Genomic DNA, 12,392 nt, shown 5'->3' with positions numbered 1-12,392 from the left:
CACATTCAGGAAATTTCTCTCTGCATCTTCCTGGACACCAAAAGAGCTTGTGGCAATATGACCTCTGAATCCACAGTGAGAGTTTCAGAAGAGCATACCACAAATAACATATTTGTAGGTGGATTATGACCATGCTGAGTACGCATATGGTAGGAGCCACCATGTTGAATGAAAAAATGGTGATAAATACCACCAGACGTTGTCCACAAGGAGGGGTTGTGTCTCCACTACTGTGGAACCTAGCGGTTGATAAACTCATTGAAGTGTTAATACTACAGGTCACTTTTGACAAGGACATGCAGATGATTTAGTCACAGTAATTCTTGGGGAATTTGCTAGTACAATTGTAATCCTGGATGGGAAACTATCTTAGACTCCACACATTAAGAATATACATTCCAAGGTGAATTGTGGTCTTATGTGCAGTGGAAAAGCCTGTGGTAAAAACTGGGGTCTAAGCCCCAGGAGCACGTACTGGATACACACCACTGCAATAAGCCTTATGGGTAAGTTATGGGGCTATAGTATGGAGGAATTAAGTATGACATAAAGTGGATACTGAGTTTCACAAAGTGCAGAGATCAGCCTGCTTAGACATAGCAGGTGGAATTAGCAGCACACCCATTGCTGGAATGGACACCATGCTGGACGTGCCACTATTACGTCTTTGGGTTACAATGGAGGCAGCAGCAAGGGTATGCAGATTAAAAACTGGTAATCCTTAGGAAATCCAGAATAACATAGCAACATAGTGAATGTGGTAAATATAGAAATGACTGGAGAAATGCTGACTGACTATACAACAACTTCCAGCTGCTTTAATAAACCTTTCCAGGTAATAATTGGAAGTAGGGAGCAGTGGAAGAATGAACCTTGATGACACTCAGGAGACATAATCTGGCTTACTGACAAATGAAAAATAAACAAAGATGCTGGGGCTGGGATATATGGAAAACAGCACAGAGTAGAGAGTGCAATCTCTTCAGGGCAGCTGACCATGGTATTTCAGGTGGAAATATCTGCTATCAGATTGTGTGTGGAGGAGAATCTGTGTAGGTGCTTCAAGGCTGTGGTATATACATTCATTCAGACAGCAAAGCAGCTCTGAAATCTCTATCAGCACTTGTGAGGAAATCAAAGATCATCAAAGTATGTCATCAACACATTGTGAGGCTAGGGGGAAGCAACAGGGTAAACCTGCTGTCCCAGTCACTCAGCAATCAGTCACAATGGACAAACTGATGGGCCAGCCGGGACAGGTGCAATGACTTCACCTGTTGGACTGGACCCTGTCTTGTCACTAAGGTGGTGGTAAGAATAAAACTACGTACCTAGATTAGAAGACAGCATGCAGAATATTGGATTAAGATCCAAAAACAGACACATGGCAAACTAATTATGCTAAAGCCATGTTACAAGAGAAGGTAGGTAATCCTGAACTTGAACAAGAGACATTAAACTCATGGTAGGACTGACAACTGGTCATGGGAACTTAAAGAAACACCTACACACAATGTGGGTACAGAAAGAAGTCCATAACAGCAGACAATGTGGTGAGGGGCATGAAACTGTGCATCACATTTAATCTTCCAAGAAAAAGTGTTGGAGGCCAAAAGACACAGAATATTGGGTCGTTAACTCCTGAAGAAATTGTGTCTAATAAAAAACTGGTAAAAGGCTTCCTACTAGTCTTTAATGGTACTGAAGTCTTTAATAGAATTACAGGGAAAGAAGCAGCACAATAAAGTCAGCTTTGGTGGAGGCAACAGTGAGCTAAGATTACTGTTGTTATATCTCCCTGGTAAATCAATCAATCAAGTAATTAATTAGTTAGTTAGTCTCATGTTACATGCATTATCTGCATGATAAATCATGATGATGTGGAACTAGACATTTTACATTCAAATAACAAATTAATTTGTAAATATGGCTACATGCTGGTCATACATATATTTTTAAACCCACAGATGTGAGTTAGTAATTCCTACCCTTCACCTTTTACACATTACAATAGAAATTCTTCAACTGAATAGGAACTGTAAAGAAGAAACTTTTTCAGTTTGTTTTCAAATTTTACCTTGCTTTCTGTCAGAAATTTTATATCACTGGGTAAGTGATCAAAAATATTAATTGCAGCATTGTACACACCTTTTTATGCTAAACACAACCTTAACATGGAGTAATGAACATTATTTTTCCTTCTGGTGTTGTTATTATGTATATCATTGTCCCATTTGAACTGTGGTGGATTATGTAAAACAAACATCATGAGGGAATAAATATATTGTGAAGCAGTAGTCAGATTAGCCTACTCGTTAAACAGATGTATAAAAGATGATTGTGGGTAAGCACCATGTATTATTCTTACAGCGTGTTTTTGAGCAATGAAGACTTTCTTTCTTAAAGATGAGCTACCCCAGAACATTATTCCATATGACATTATTGAATGGAAATATGCAAAATATGTCAACTTAAAGATTATCTCTCCCCTAGATTTGCAAAGATTTTTATTGCAAATGTGGCTGAACTACATTATTTTATAAAGGAATGCATATTATTTATTTAGTTACTTGTCAGGACTATATAGTTCTATTAAATAGTTTTGCAGCTATGCATTAGCAGTTTTGCACAAATTGATAATTTTCTTACTATTAAATTATTGTTTTTGAGATGTCATCTTAGAATGCATATTCACTGCAGTAATCATGGTGTATAACATATTTTATGTTCATTTTACATACACATTAACAGTGAAATTATTCTATTTAATGTTTGTGAGCAACATCTCATTGGTTAAATATTGTAGAATTGAGAATTAATCAAACTGGCAACTTGCTTTAAATGTCCAGAAATGTAAAACTATGCACTTCAAAACACAACAAACTGTAGTGTCTTATGACTATATTTTTATATGGTACAAACTGCCAGCTTACGGACAGATGGAGACAATTTCACAGAGCTTTGCACTCAATTTGCCACATCTTGTGACTCATGTAGTTTCATAATTGAAAAAAATATTGTAACACTTTTGCAACCTCATTATGGAGACCTGAAAACTCTATCTGAGGAAAGCAATGTAGACTTTCAGGACAGTCTTATTATAAAAATATTTGTCATTAAACCTGGAATTACCTTGCATGTCAATCAGTTACACCTGCACATGCACAGAGGTACTTTCAACTCACACAGCAAACGATCTCGAAGACAGATCCAATATTGACAATGTCCTCAAAACTTTTATAAAACTATCCTTTTACTTCTTTCAAGGCCACAACGAATTCTTCTTTAATGCTGGTGAGCTTAGGGAACTGGACTGTCTTTGTCAGAATGTGTCCCTTCTACTACACAATTTACTTTTTAAATGTATCCCCATCCAATCACAAAGAAATTACCTTGCAGTCTCTTATTGTGGACAGTTTGCAGTTAAGTATACTTAAAATGCAAAGTCCGCAATCCATTCTAGATGTTCTAATTTTTGTTCATGCCCTCTTTTTTCGTTCATAAATTCAACAATAGAGGGTTTTTGAACAAAAATCATTCCACACATGCCCTTTGACTTAAGCAACATACTTTGCAGTAATATATGAAGTCTCAATACTTTTCATTGAGTTCCACTGGAAACTGTTGCAAATGACAATGGAATAATGCATGAAACTTCAGAAATGTTACTGTTAATACTATCAGTTGCTTTATTTATGTTTGGACAGTTTGCAGTTAAGTATACTTAAAATGCAAAGTCCGCAATCCATTCTAGATGTTCTAATTTTTGTTCATGCCCTCTTTTTTCCTTCATAAATTCAACAATAGAGGGTTTTTGAACAAAAATCATTCCACACATGCCCTTTGACTTAAGCAACATACTTTGCAGTAATATATGAAGTCTCAATACTTTTCATTGAGTTCCACTGGAAACTGTTGCAAATGACAATGGAATAATGCACGAAACTTCAGAAATGTTACTGTTAATACTATCAGTTTCTTCTTGTGCTCCATGCCTGCAAATTTTGCACAAAGTGCTTCTTGATGTGCAAAACGATGAATCCAGTTTGTCAATCATTGTAATCTTTTGCTCTTTCATTGTCAACTAAACCTTTATATTCTTTCTGCACGGTACTGTAGTGTGATTTCATAGCAAACAGGCAGCACCTGTTACTTATACCAACTGAGAATTCTCAATCCTCTCTTCTGCCATTCTCACTAGTTTTACAAAATTGTGACAATAGATTGCTTTCTATGCAAATATCCACTGGACCTGTGAATGTACTTCAAACCGAAAACAAATAGCGAAAGATAAACAGCAATGATGCTACGATACTGCCTAACTCAGAGTTTTGCCAACCGAAATGTGCCGCACCCCAATGCTCAATAAAATGTCATGCTGTTCTGGGTACTTCCAAGAAGGACTGAACAGATTCGAGAACCAGGCTGGGCCTTGGCCGCACATGGCACACACATGCTGCATGAGTGAAGTTTGGCACGCCATGGTCAGCCCTAGATGTACACAACTGCGTATGTTGCGTCTTTTTGAAACTGAGAGTGAGAAAAATTGCAGAAAATAAGTTTTTGGTACTTTTAAGAACATTGTTTACCATTTATTATGTTGCTTTATTTATGTTTGGATTGATTACAATACTAGCATCATTCACAAAATGAACTAATTCTACTTTTTGTACATTAGACAAAAGATCATTTAAATACATTGATGAAAAAAACTCGCAACATCAAAAAATAATTACTGCAGAGTCATGAAATTTAGGAAATACATTTGTCTAGGTAACATATTTAAGTGATTAACATTGCTAGATCACAGGCTAATGTGCAAGATAAGCCACTGGAAACATGAAATGCTGGTACATTAATAACAGGTGTAACCGTTAGAATATTGAATTCAAACATGCAAATGTGCCTGCATTGTGCTGTACAGATGACAGATGTCAGTTTGTGGGATGGAGTTCCATGCCTGTTGTGCTTGGTCAGTCAATACAGGGATGGTATATGCTGGTTGTGAATAATGCTGGAGTTGTCGGCCGATGATATGCCATATGTGCTTGATTGGAGACAGATCTGGTGATCAAGCAGGCTAAGGCAACATGTCAACACTCTCTACATCAAGTTGAGTTACAACAGCAGTATGTGGGCGAGTGTTATCCTGTTGGAAACCACCACATGGAATGCTGTTTATAACCTTAACCTAACCCTAACCTAACCTAACCTAACTGGCAGCACAACAGGTTGAATCACCAGTCTGACGTACAGATTCACAGTCAGGGTGCATCAGATAACCATGAGCTGTGAGTACCGGACGTGAGTCGTGCTTCGGTAGCTCAGTTGGTAGAGCACTTGCCCGCGAAAGGCAAGGGTCCCGAGTTCGAGTCTCGGTCGGGCACACAGTTTTAATCTGCCAGGAAGTTTCATATCAGCGCACACTCCGCTGCAGAGTGAAAATCTCATTCTGGAAACATCCCCCAGGCTGTGGCTAAGCCATGTCTCCGCAATATCCTTTCTTTCAGGAGTGCTAGTTCTGCATGTTTCGCAGGAGACCTTCTGCATAGTTTGGAAGGTAGGAGACGAGGTACTGGCAGAAGTAAAGCTGTGAGTACCGGACGTGAGTCGTGCTTCGGTAGCTCAGTTGGTAGAGCACTTGCCCGCGAAAGGCAAAGGTCCCGAGTTCGAGTCTCGGTCGGGCATACAGTTTTAATCTGCCAGGAAGTTTCATATCAGCGCACACTCCACTGCAGAGTGAAAATCTCATTCTGGAAACATACCCCAGGCTGTGGCTAAGCCATGTCTCTGCAATATCCTTTCTTTCAGGAGTGCTAGTTCTGCATGTTTCGCAGGAGAGCTTCTGTAAAGTTTGGAAGGTAGGAGACGAGGTACTGGCAGAAGTAAAGCTGTGAGTACCGGACGTGAGTCGTGCTTTGGTAGCTCAGTTGGTAGAGCACTTGCCCGCGAAAGGCAAAGGTCCCGAGTTCGAGTCTCGGTCGGGCACACAGTTTTAATCTGCCAGGAAGTTTCATATCAGCGCACACTCCGCTGCAGAGTGAAAATCTCATTCTGGAAACATCCCCCAGGCTGTGGCTAAGCCATGTCTCCGCAATATCCTTTCTTTCAGGAGTGCTAGTTCTGCATGTTTCGCAGGAGAGCTTCTGTAAAGTTTGGAAGGTAGGAGACGAGGTACTGGCAGAAGTAAAGCTGTGAGTACCGGACGTGAGTCGTGCTTCGGTAGCTCAGTTGGTAGAGCACTTGCCCGTGAAAGGCAAAGGTCCCGAGTTCGAGTCTCGGTCGGGCACACAGTTTTAATCTGCCAGGAAGTTTCATATCAGCGCACACTCCGCTGCAGAGTGAAAATCTCATTCTGGAAACATCCCCCAGGCTGTGGCTAAGCCATGTCTCCGCAATATCCTTTCTTTCAGGAGTGCTAGTTCTGCATGTTTCGCAGGAGAGCTTCTGTAAAGTTTGGAAGGTAGGAGACGAGGTATTGGCAGAAGTAAAGCTGTGAGTACCGGACGTGAGTCGTGCGTCGGTAGCTCAGTTGGTAGAGCACTTGCCCGCGAAAGGCAAAGGTCCCGAGTTCAAGTCTCGGTCGGGCACACAGTTTTAATCTGCCAAGAAGTTTCATATCAGCGCACACTCCACTGCAGAGTGAAAATCTCATTCTGGAAACATCCCCCAGGCTGTGGCTAAGCCATGTCTCCGCAATATCCTTTCTTTCAGGAGTGCTAGTTCTGCATGTTTCACAGGAGAGCTTCTGTAAAGTGTGGAAGGTAGGAGACGAGGTACTGGCAGAAGTAAAGCTGTGAGTACCGGACGTGAGTCGTGCTTCGGTAGCTCAGTTGGTAGAGCACTTGCCCGCGAAAGGCAAAGGTCCTGAGTTCGAGTCTCGGTCGGGCACACAGTTTTAATCTGCCAGGAAGTTTCATATCAGCGCACACTCCGCTGCAGAGTGAAAATCTCATTCTGGAAACATCCCCCAGGCTGTGGCTAAGCCATGTCTCCGCAATATCCTTTCTTTCAGGAGTGCTAGTTCTGCATGTTTCGCAGGAGAGCTTCTGTAAAGTTTGGAAGGTAGGAGACGAGGTACTGGCAGAAGTAAAGCTGTGAGTACCGGACGTGAGTCGTGCTTCGGTAGCTCAGTTGGTAGAGCACTTGCCCGCGAAAGGCAAAGGTCCCGAGTTCGAGTCTCGGTCGGGCACACAGTTTTAATCTGCCAGGAAGTTTCATATCAGCGCACACTCCGCTGCAGAGTGAAAATCTCATTCTGGAAACATCCCCCAGGCTGTGGCTAAGCCATGTCTCCGCAATATCCTTCCTTTCAGGAGTGCTAGTTCTGCATGTTTCGCAGGAGAGCTTCTGTAAAGTTTGGAAGGTAGGAGACGAGGTACTGGCAGAAGTAAAGCTGTGAGTACCGGACGTGAGTCGTGCTTCGGTAGCTCAGTTGGTAGAGCACTTGCCCGCGAAAGGCAAAGGTCCCGAGTTCGAGTCTCGGTCGGGCACACAGTTTTAATCTGCCAGGAAGTTTCATATCAGCGCACACTCCGCTGCAGAGTGAAAATCTCATTCTGGTATGTTTGGATTGATTACAATACTAGCATCATTCACAAAATGTACTAATTCTACTTTTTGTACATTAGACAAAAGATCATTTAAATACATTGATGAAAAAAACTCGCAACATCAAAAAATAATTACTGCAGAGTCATGAAATTTAGGAAATACATTTGTCTAGGTAACATATTTAAGTGATCAACATTGCTAGATCACAGGCTAATGTGCAAGATAAGCCACTGGAAACATGAAATGCTGGTACATTAATAACAGGTGTAACCGTTAGAATATTGAATTCAAACATGCAAATGTGCCTGCATTGTGCTGTACAGATGACAGATGTCAGTTTGTGGGATGGAGTTCCATGCCTGTTGTGCTTGGTCAGTCAATACAGGGATGGTATATGCTGGTTGTGAATAATGCTGGAGTTGTCGGCCGATGATATGCCATATGTGCTTGATTGGAGACAGATCTGGTGATCAAGCAGGCTAAGGCAACATGTCAACACTCTCTACATCAAGTTGAGTTACAACAGCAGTATGTGGGCGAGTGTTATCCTGTTGGAAACCACCACATGGAATGCTGTTTATAACCTTAACCTAACCCTAACCTAACCTAACCTAATCTAACCTAACCTAACTGGCAGCACAACAGGTTGAATCATCAGTCTGACGTACAGATTCACAGTCAGGGTGCATCAGATAACCATGAGAGTGCTCCTGCTGCCATACAAAATTGCATCCCAGAGCATAGCTCCAGGTGTAGGTCCAGTGTGTGTAGCACGCAGACAGATAGGTTGCAGACCCTCAACTAGCCTATTTCTAACTAATACACGGCCATCATTGGCACCAAGGGAGAACCAGCTTTCATCATAAAACACAATAGACAACACTGCTCTCACTTGACACCAATGATGTCACAAATGGCAGTAGTTTGGAGTCAGTGAAATATATGCTACAGGACGTCTGGCTGAAAGCTGTCCTTGAAGTAACCAATTTGTAACAGTTCATTGTCTGACTGTGGTGCCAACTGGTGCTCAAATTGCTGTTGCAGACACTGTATGATGTGCTACAGCCATGTGCCCAACATGATGGTCTTCCCTCTCGGGACTGCCCCGTGGCTGTCTGGAGCCTGGTCTTCTTCCCACCATGCATTTCCATGACCACCACTGCCAGCAATCATGTACAGTGACTACATTCCTGCCAAGTCTTTCTGCTGTACTACATAAGGAAAATCCAGCTTCTTGTAGCCCTGTTACATGACCTTGTTCAGAAACTCAATGATGTATTAATAATGGCACCTCAAAGGCATTCTTGACTAACATCGACTCACCACATCCAATCTCAAAGCCAACTAACACTCACAACTGTTACAGTGTGTATTTAAAGCAAACCTGATTTGCATCCTCATAGTGGAACTACTTGAGTCACTTTTCTGTGACTGGTATGAAACTTGAATAGGCACTATCTTTCAGATGTAGAAATGTGCCTATCAACTTTTGTTTGTGTCACACAATTCTTTCTTGGTGTTGCGATTTTTTTCTGTCAGTGTATATGAGGAAACAATATAGGACATAAGATTGAGATTTGTGGAACCCCACATGTGATTTCTCTCCAGTCAGAGGAATCTCAACATTGGTTGAATTATGAAGTATAATTTTTTGCACTCTGTTGGGTAGATATGACATTATCCATTGGTTGGCTGTCCCATCAATTGCACAGAATTTATCTAGGAGAATATTGTAATTTGCATAGGCAAATGCCTTAGATAGGTTTTTAGAAAACACCAACCAGTGCTATTTTGTATTTAATGCTTGTGAAATTTGGTGAGTGAACATGTAAATGTCATTCTCAGTTGAGCAATTCTTCTGAAATCCAAATTGTGATCTGCTGATGATATTATTGTTGTTCAGGTAACATACTATTTTAGAATACACCACCTTCTCAAAGATTTTGGGAAATGATGTCAGTAGGGAAACAGATCAGCACTTATTGACATCTCTCCTAACAAATTTAATGTAGAGGTGTTTAACAATGGCGTATTTCAATCTTTCTGGAAAAATGCTTGATTTAGTGATGCATTACATATTTCAAATGCAACTATTTTTTTTTTTTTTTTTTTTTTTTTTTTTTTTTTGGGGGGGGGGGGGGGGGATATATATGAAACGCCATCCCCAAATTGCTCTTCAACAGTGGGAAGCAAGAACGTGCTTAGAACATCAATGTACACCTGTGCTGTCATAGTGACATGCAATACAACAAGGGGAGCAAGCCCCCACCATGAAACACATTACCACACCATAACATCACCACCTCCGAATTTTACTGTTGGCACTACACACGCTGCCAGATGACATTCACTGGACATTCGCCATACACATACCCTGCCATCGGATCACCACATTGTGTACCGTGGCTCGTCACTTCACAAACGTTTTTACACTGTTAAATGGTCCAATGTTTATCCTCCTTAACCAAGCGAGGCATCATTTGGCATTTACTGGCGTGATATGTGGCTTATGAGCAGCTGTTCGACCATGAAATCCAATGAGCAGCTGCTCGACCATGAAATCCAAGTTCTCTCACCTCCTGCCTAACTATCATAGTACTTATAGTGGATCCTGATGCAGTTTGGAATTCCTGTGCGATGGTCTGGATAGATGTCTGCCCATTACACATTACGACATTCTTCAACTGTCGGCGGTCTGTCAGTCAACAGACGAGGTCGGCCTGTACACTTTTGCGCTGTACGTGTCCCTTCACATTTCCACTTCACTATCACATCAGAAACAATGAACCTAGGGATGTTTAGGAATGTGGAAATCTCGCATACAGACGCATAACACAAGTGACCCCCAATCACCTGACCACGTTCACAGTCTATGAGTTACGCGAGGCACCACATTCTGCTCTCTCACGATGTCTAATTCTACTGAGGTCACTGATATGGAGAACCTGGCAGTAGGTGGCAGCACAATGCACCTAATATGAAAAACATATGTTTTTGGGCGTGTCCGGATACTTTTGATCACATAGTGTATGTAAAGATTGTACCTCAGTTGATACTTTCTTTTGAATTCCATTTAGTAATAATTTCAAAGGGGTCAAGATGTTTGACCACTGTTGCATGCCATAATTACTGAACAGTGTTGATAATATAGTCGCAAAGGAAAATATTCTGCAGTTGTTCACATTTGTATCATCCATTTTGGGAGGAGGTTTTACATGTCAGTTTTCATTCTGTTAGGAAATATAACATAGTAAACTGTTGCAGTCCATATTTTAATCAAGCATAGAAGTGGATATAGCACAATAGACAGATAGTATAGGTAACTTTAAAAATCTGATGGAGGAACTTCATGAAAAAAGGCTGAAAATATGCCTCAAAATCATTTTCAGCAGACCAGAATAATGGGTAACGAACATACTGAATATAGATTTGAACAAATAATCGCCAAATTCATGAAGATAATTGATGAATGTATTTAGAGCACTTCATGATACAAGATATTGACTACACAAAGCGCGGTAAGTCAAGATTAGCAACAAAGCAGCAGTTTAATGGTGAATCATGTAAAAAGTGTCTGAAATGGATAGTAAAAGGAATATGTGTATGAAATGAAAACTGCACCTTCCAGCTGAATGAAAAATGTGCAAAAGTATGCCTAATATTGGTGACAGTGTTCAGTGGCCACGCCAGACAGTATGCAGGACAAAAACATGAAACTTGCATCCACCATGAATTTTCAAGAATAAATTATTGAAGGACTATTAAGTGATACTGGCACATTCAAAGTGAGAAAACTGTGGACTGAAGAATGAAAAAAAAAAATCTGTTAGAAAATTGAAATGACAGGTGATCATAACTGAAGTGAAGTCATTATAGTAGCAAAGTTCTGGTAGAATGTAAATAATTTAGGGGTAAAGAAGAACATTCACCAAAAAGGAGATGCATTGAGTCGTTGATGGGGGGGGGACACAAAAAACACACACACACACACACACACACACACACACACACACACACACACCTGTTCCCCCTACATGCCCACAATGCCAGGACTGCAGTTTGGCAGTGAACAAGGGTGGGGTGGTGGTGGCTGGAGCGGAAGAGACACCTGAGGCAAGAAGAGGGGTTGGGGTGGGTAGCTAACAGCTTGGAGGGAGACAGACAGTTCGTTGGCTAGGAATGTAGGAGGGAGAGGTGGCAGGTGCACAGGCTAGACATACAGGCACATGTATCAGAACCGGTGGAGGGCAGCACACGACGAAGGTGACATGAAGACATGAATTGGGAGGGGGTGATAGGACACAGGAAGGAGAAACTATTGTGTGGAGGATATGGAGGCATTAAGCTAACAGTGATTGAGGCCAAGAGGGTTACAAGGTGAAGGACGTCTTGCAAGGTAAACTTCCACCCGCATAGTTCAGAAACACTGGTGGTTGAGAGAAGGATCCAGATGGCGTAGGATGTAAAGCACTCATTGAAACTGATCATGTTATGTTGTATTTTTAGTTTTGTGTGTCTATCAACCACATTCCATTTTTTTGAATTTCATGAGCTCGTAAGCAGATGCTACTCCTCTGTCACAAATATTTTTTATTTCACCACATGTGGATGTATAGAATAGTTTGTAATATCAACAATTAACTATACAGGGTTATTACAAATGACTGAAGCGATTTCACAGCTCTACAATAACTTTATTATTTGAGATATTTTCACAATGCTTTGCACACACATGCAAAAACTCAAAAAGTTTTTTTAGGCATTCACAAATGTTCGATATGTGCCCCTGTAGTGGTGATTCGGCAAACATCAGCCGATAATCAAGTTCATCCCACACT

The 12,392-nt window shown here is 41.1% G+C and overlaps 2 non-coding genes across 2 annotated transcripts; both read left to right on the top strand.

Moving 5' to 3' along the window:
- The first annotated feature begins 5,613 nt into the window (after positions 1-5,613).
- Trnas-cga lies at positions 5,614-5,688 on the top strand. The gene has a single exon. It is a non-coding gene; the product is annotated as a tRNA-Ser (tRNA).
- Positions 5,689-6,215: 527 nt separating this feature from the next.
- On the top strand, positions 6,216-6,290 carry Trnas-uga. The gene has a single exon. It is a non-coding gene; the product is annotated as a tRNA-Ser (tRNA).
- The last annotated feature ends 6,102 nt before the right edge of the window (positions 6,291-12,392 follow it).

This window comes from Schistocerca americana, chromosome X (genome assembly GCF_021461395.2).
Source record: "Schistocerca americana isolate TAMUIC-IGC-003095 chromosome X, iqSchAmer2.1, whole genome shotgun sequence".
Lineage (NCBI taxonomy): Eukaryota > Metazoa > Arthropoda > Insecta > Orthoptera > Acrididae > Schistocerca > Schistocerca americana.
This window is presented reverse-complemented; position numbering and strand designations above follow the sequence as displayed.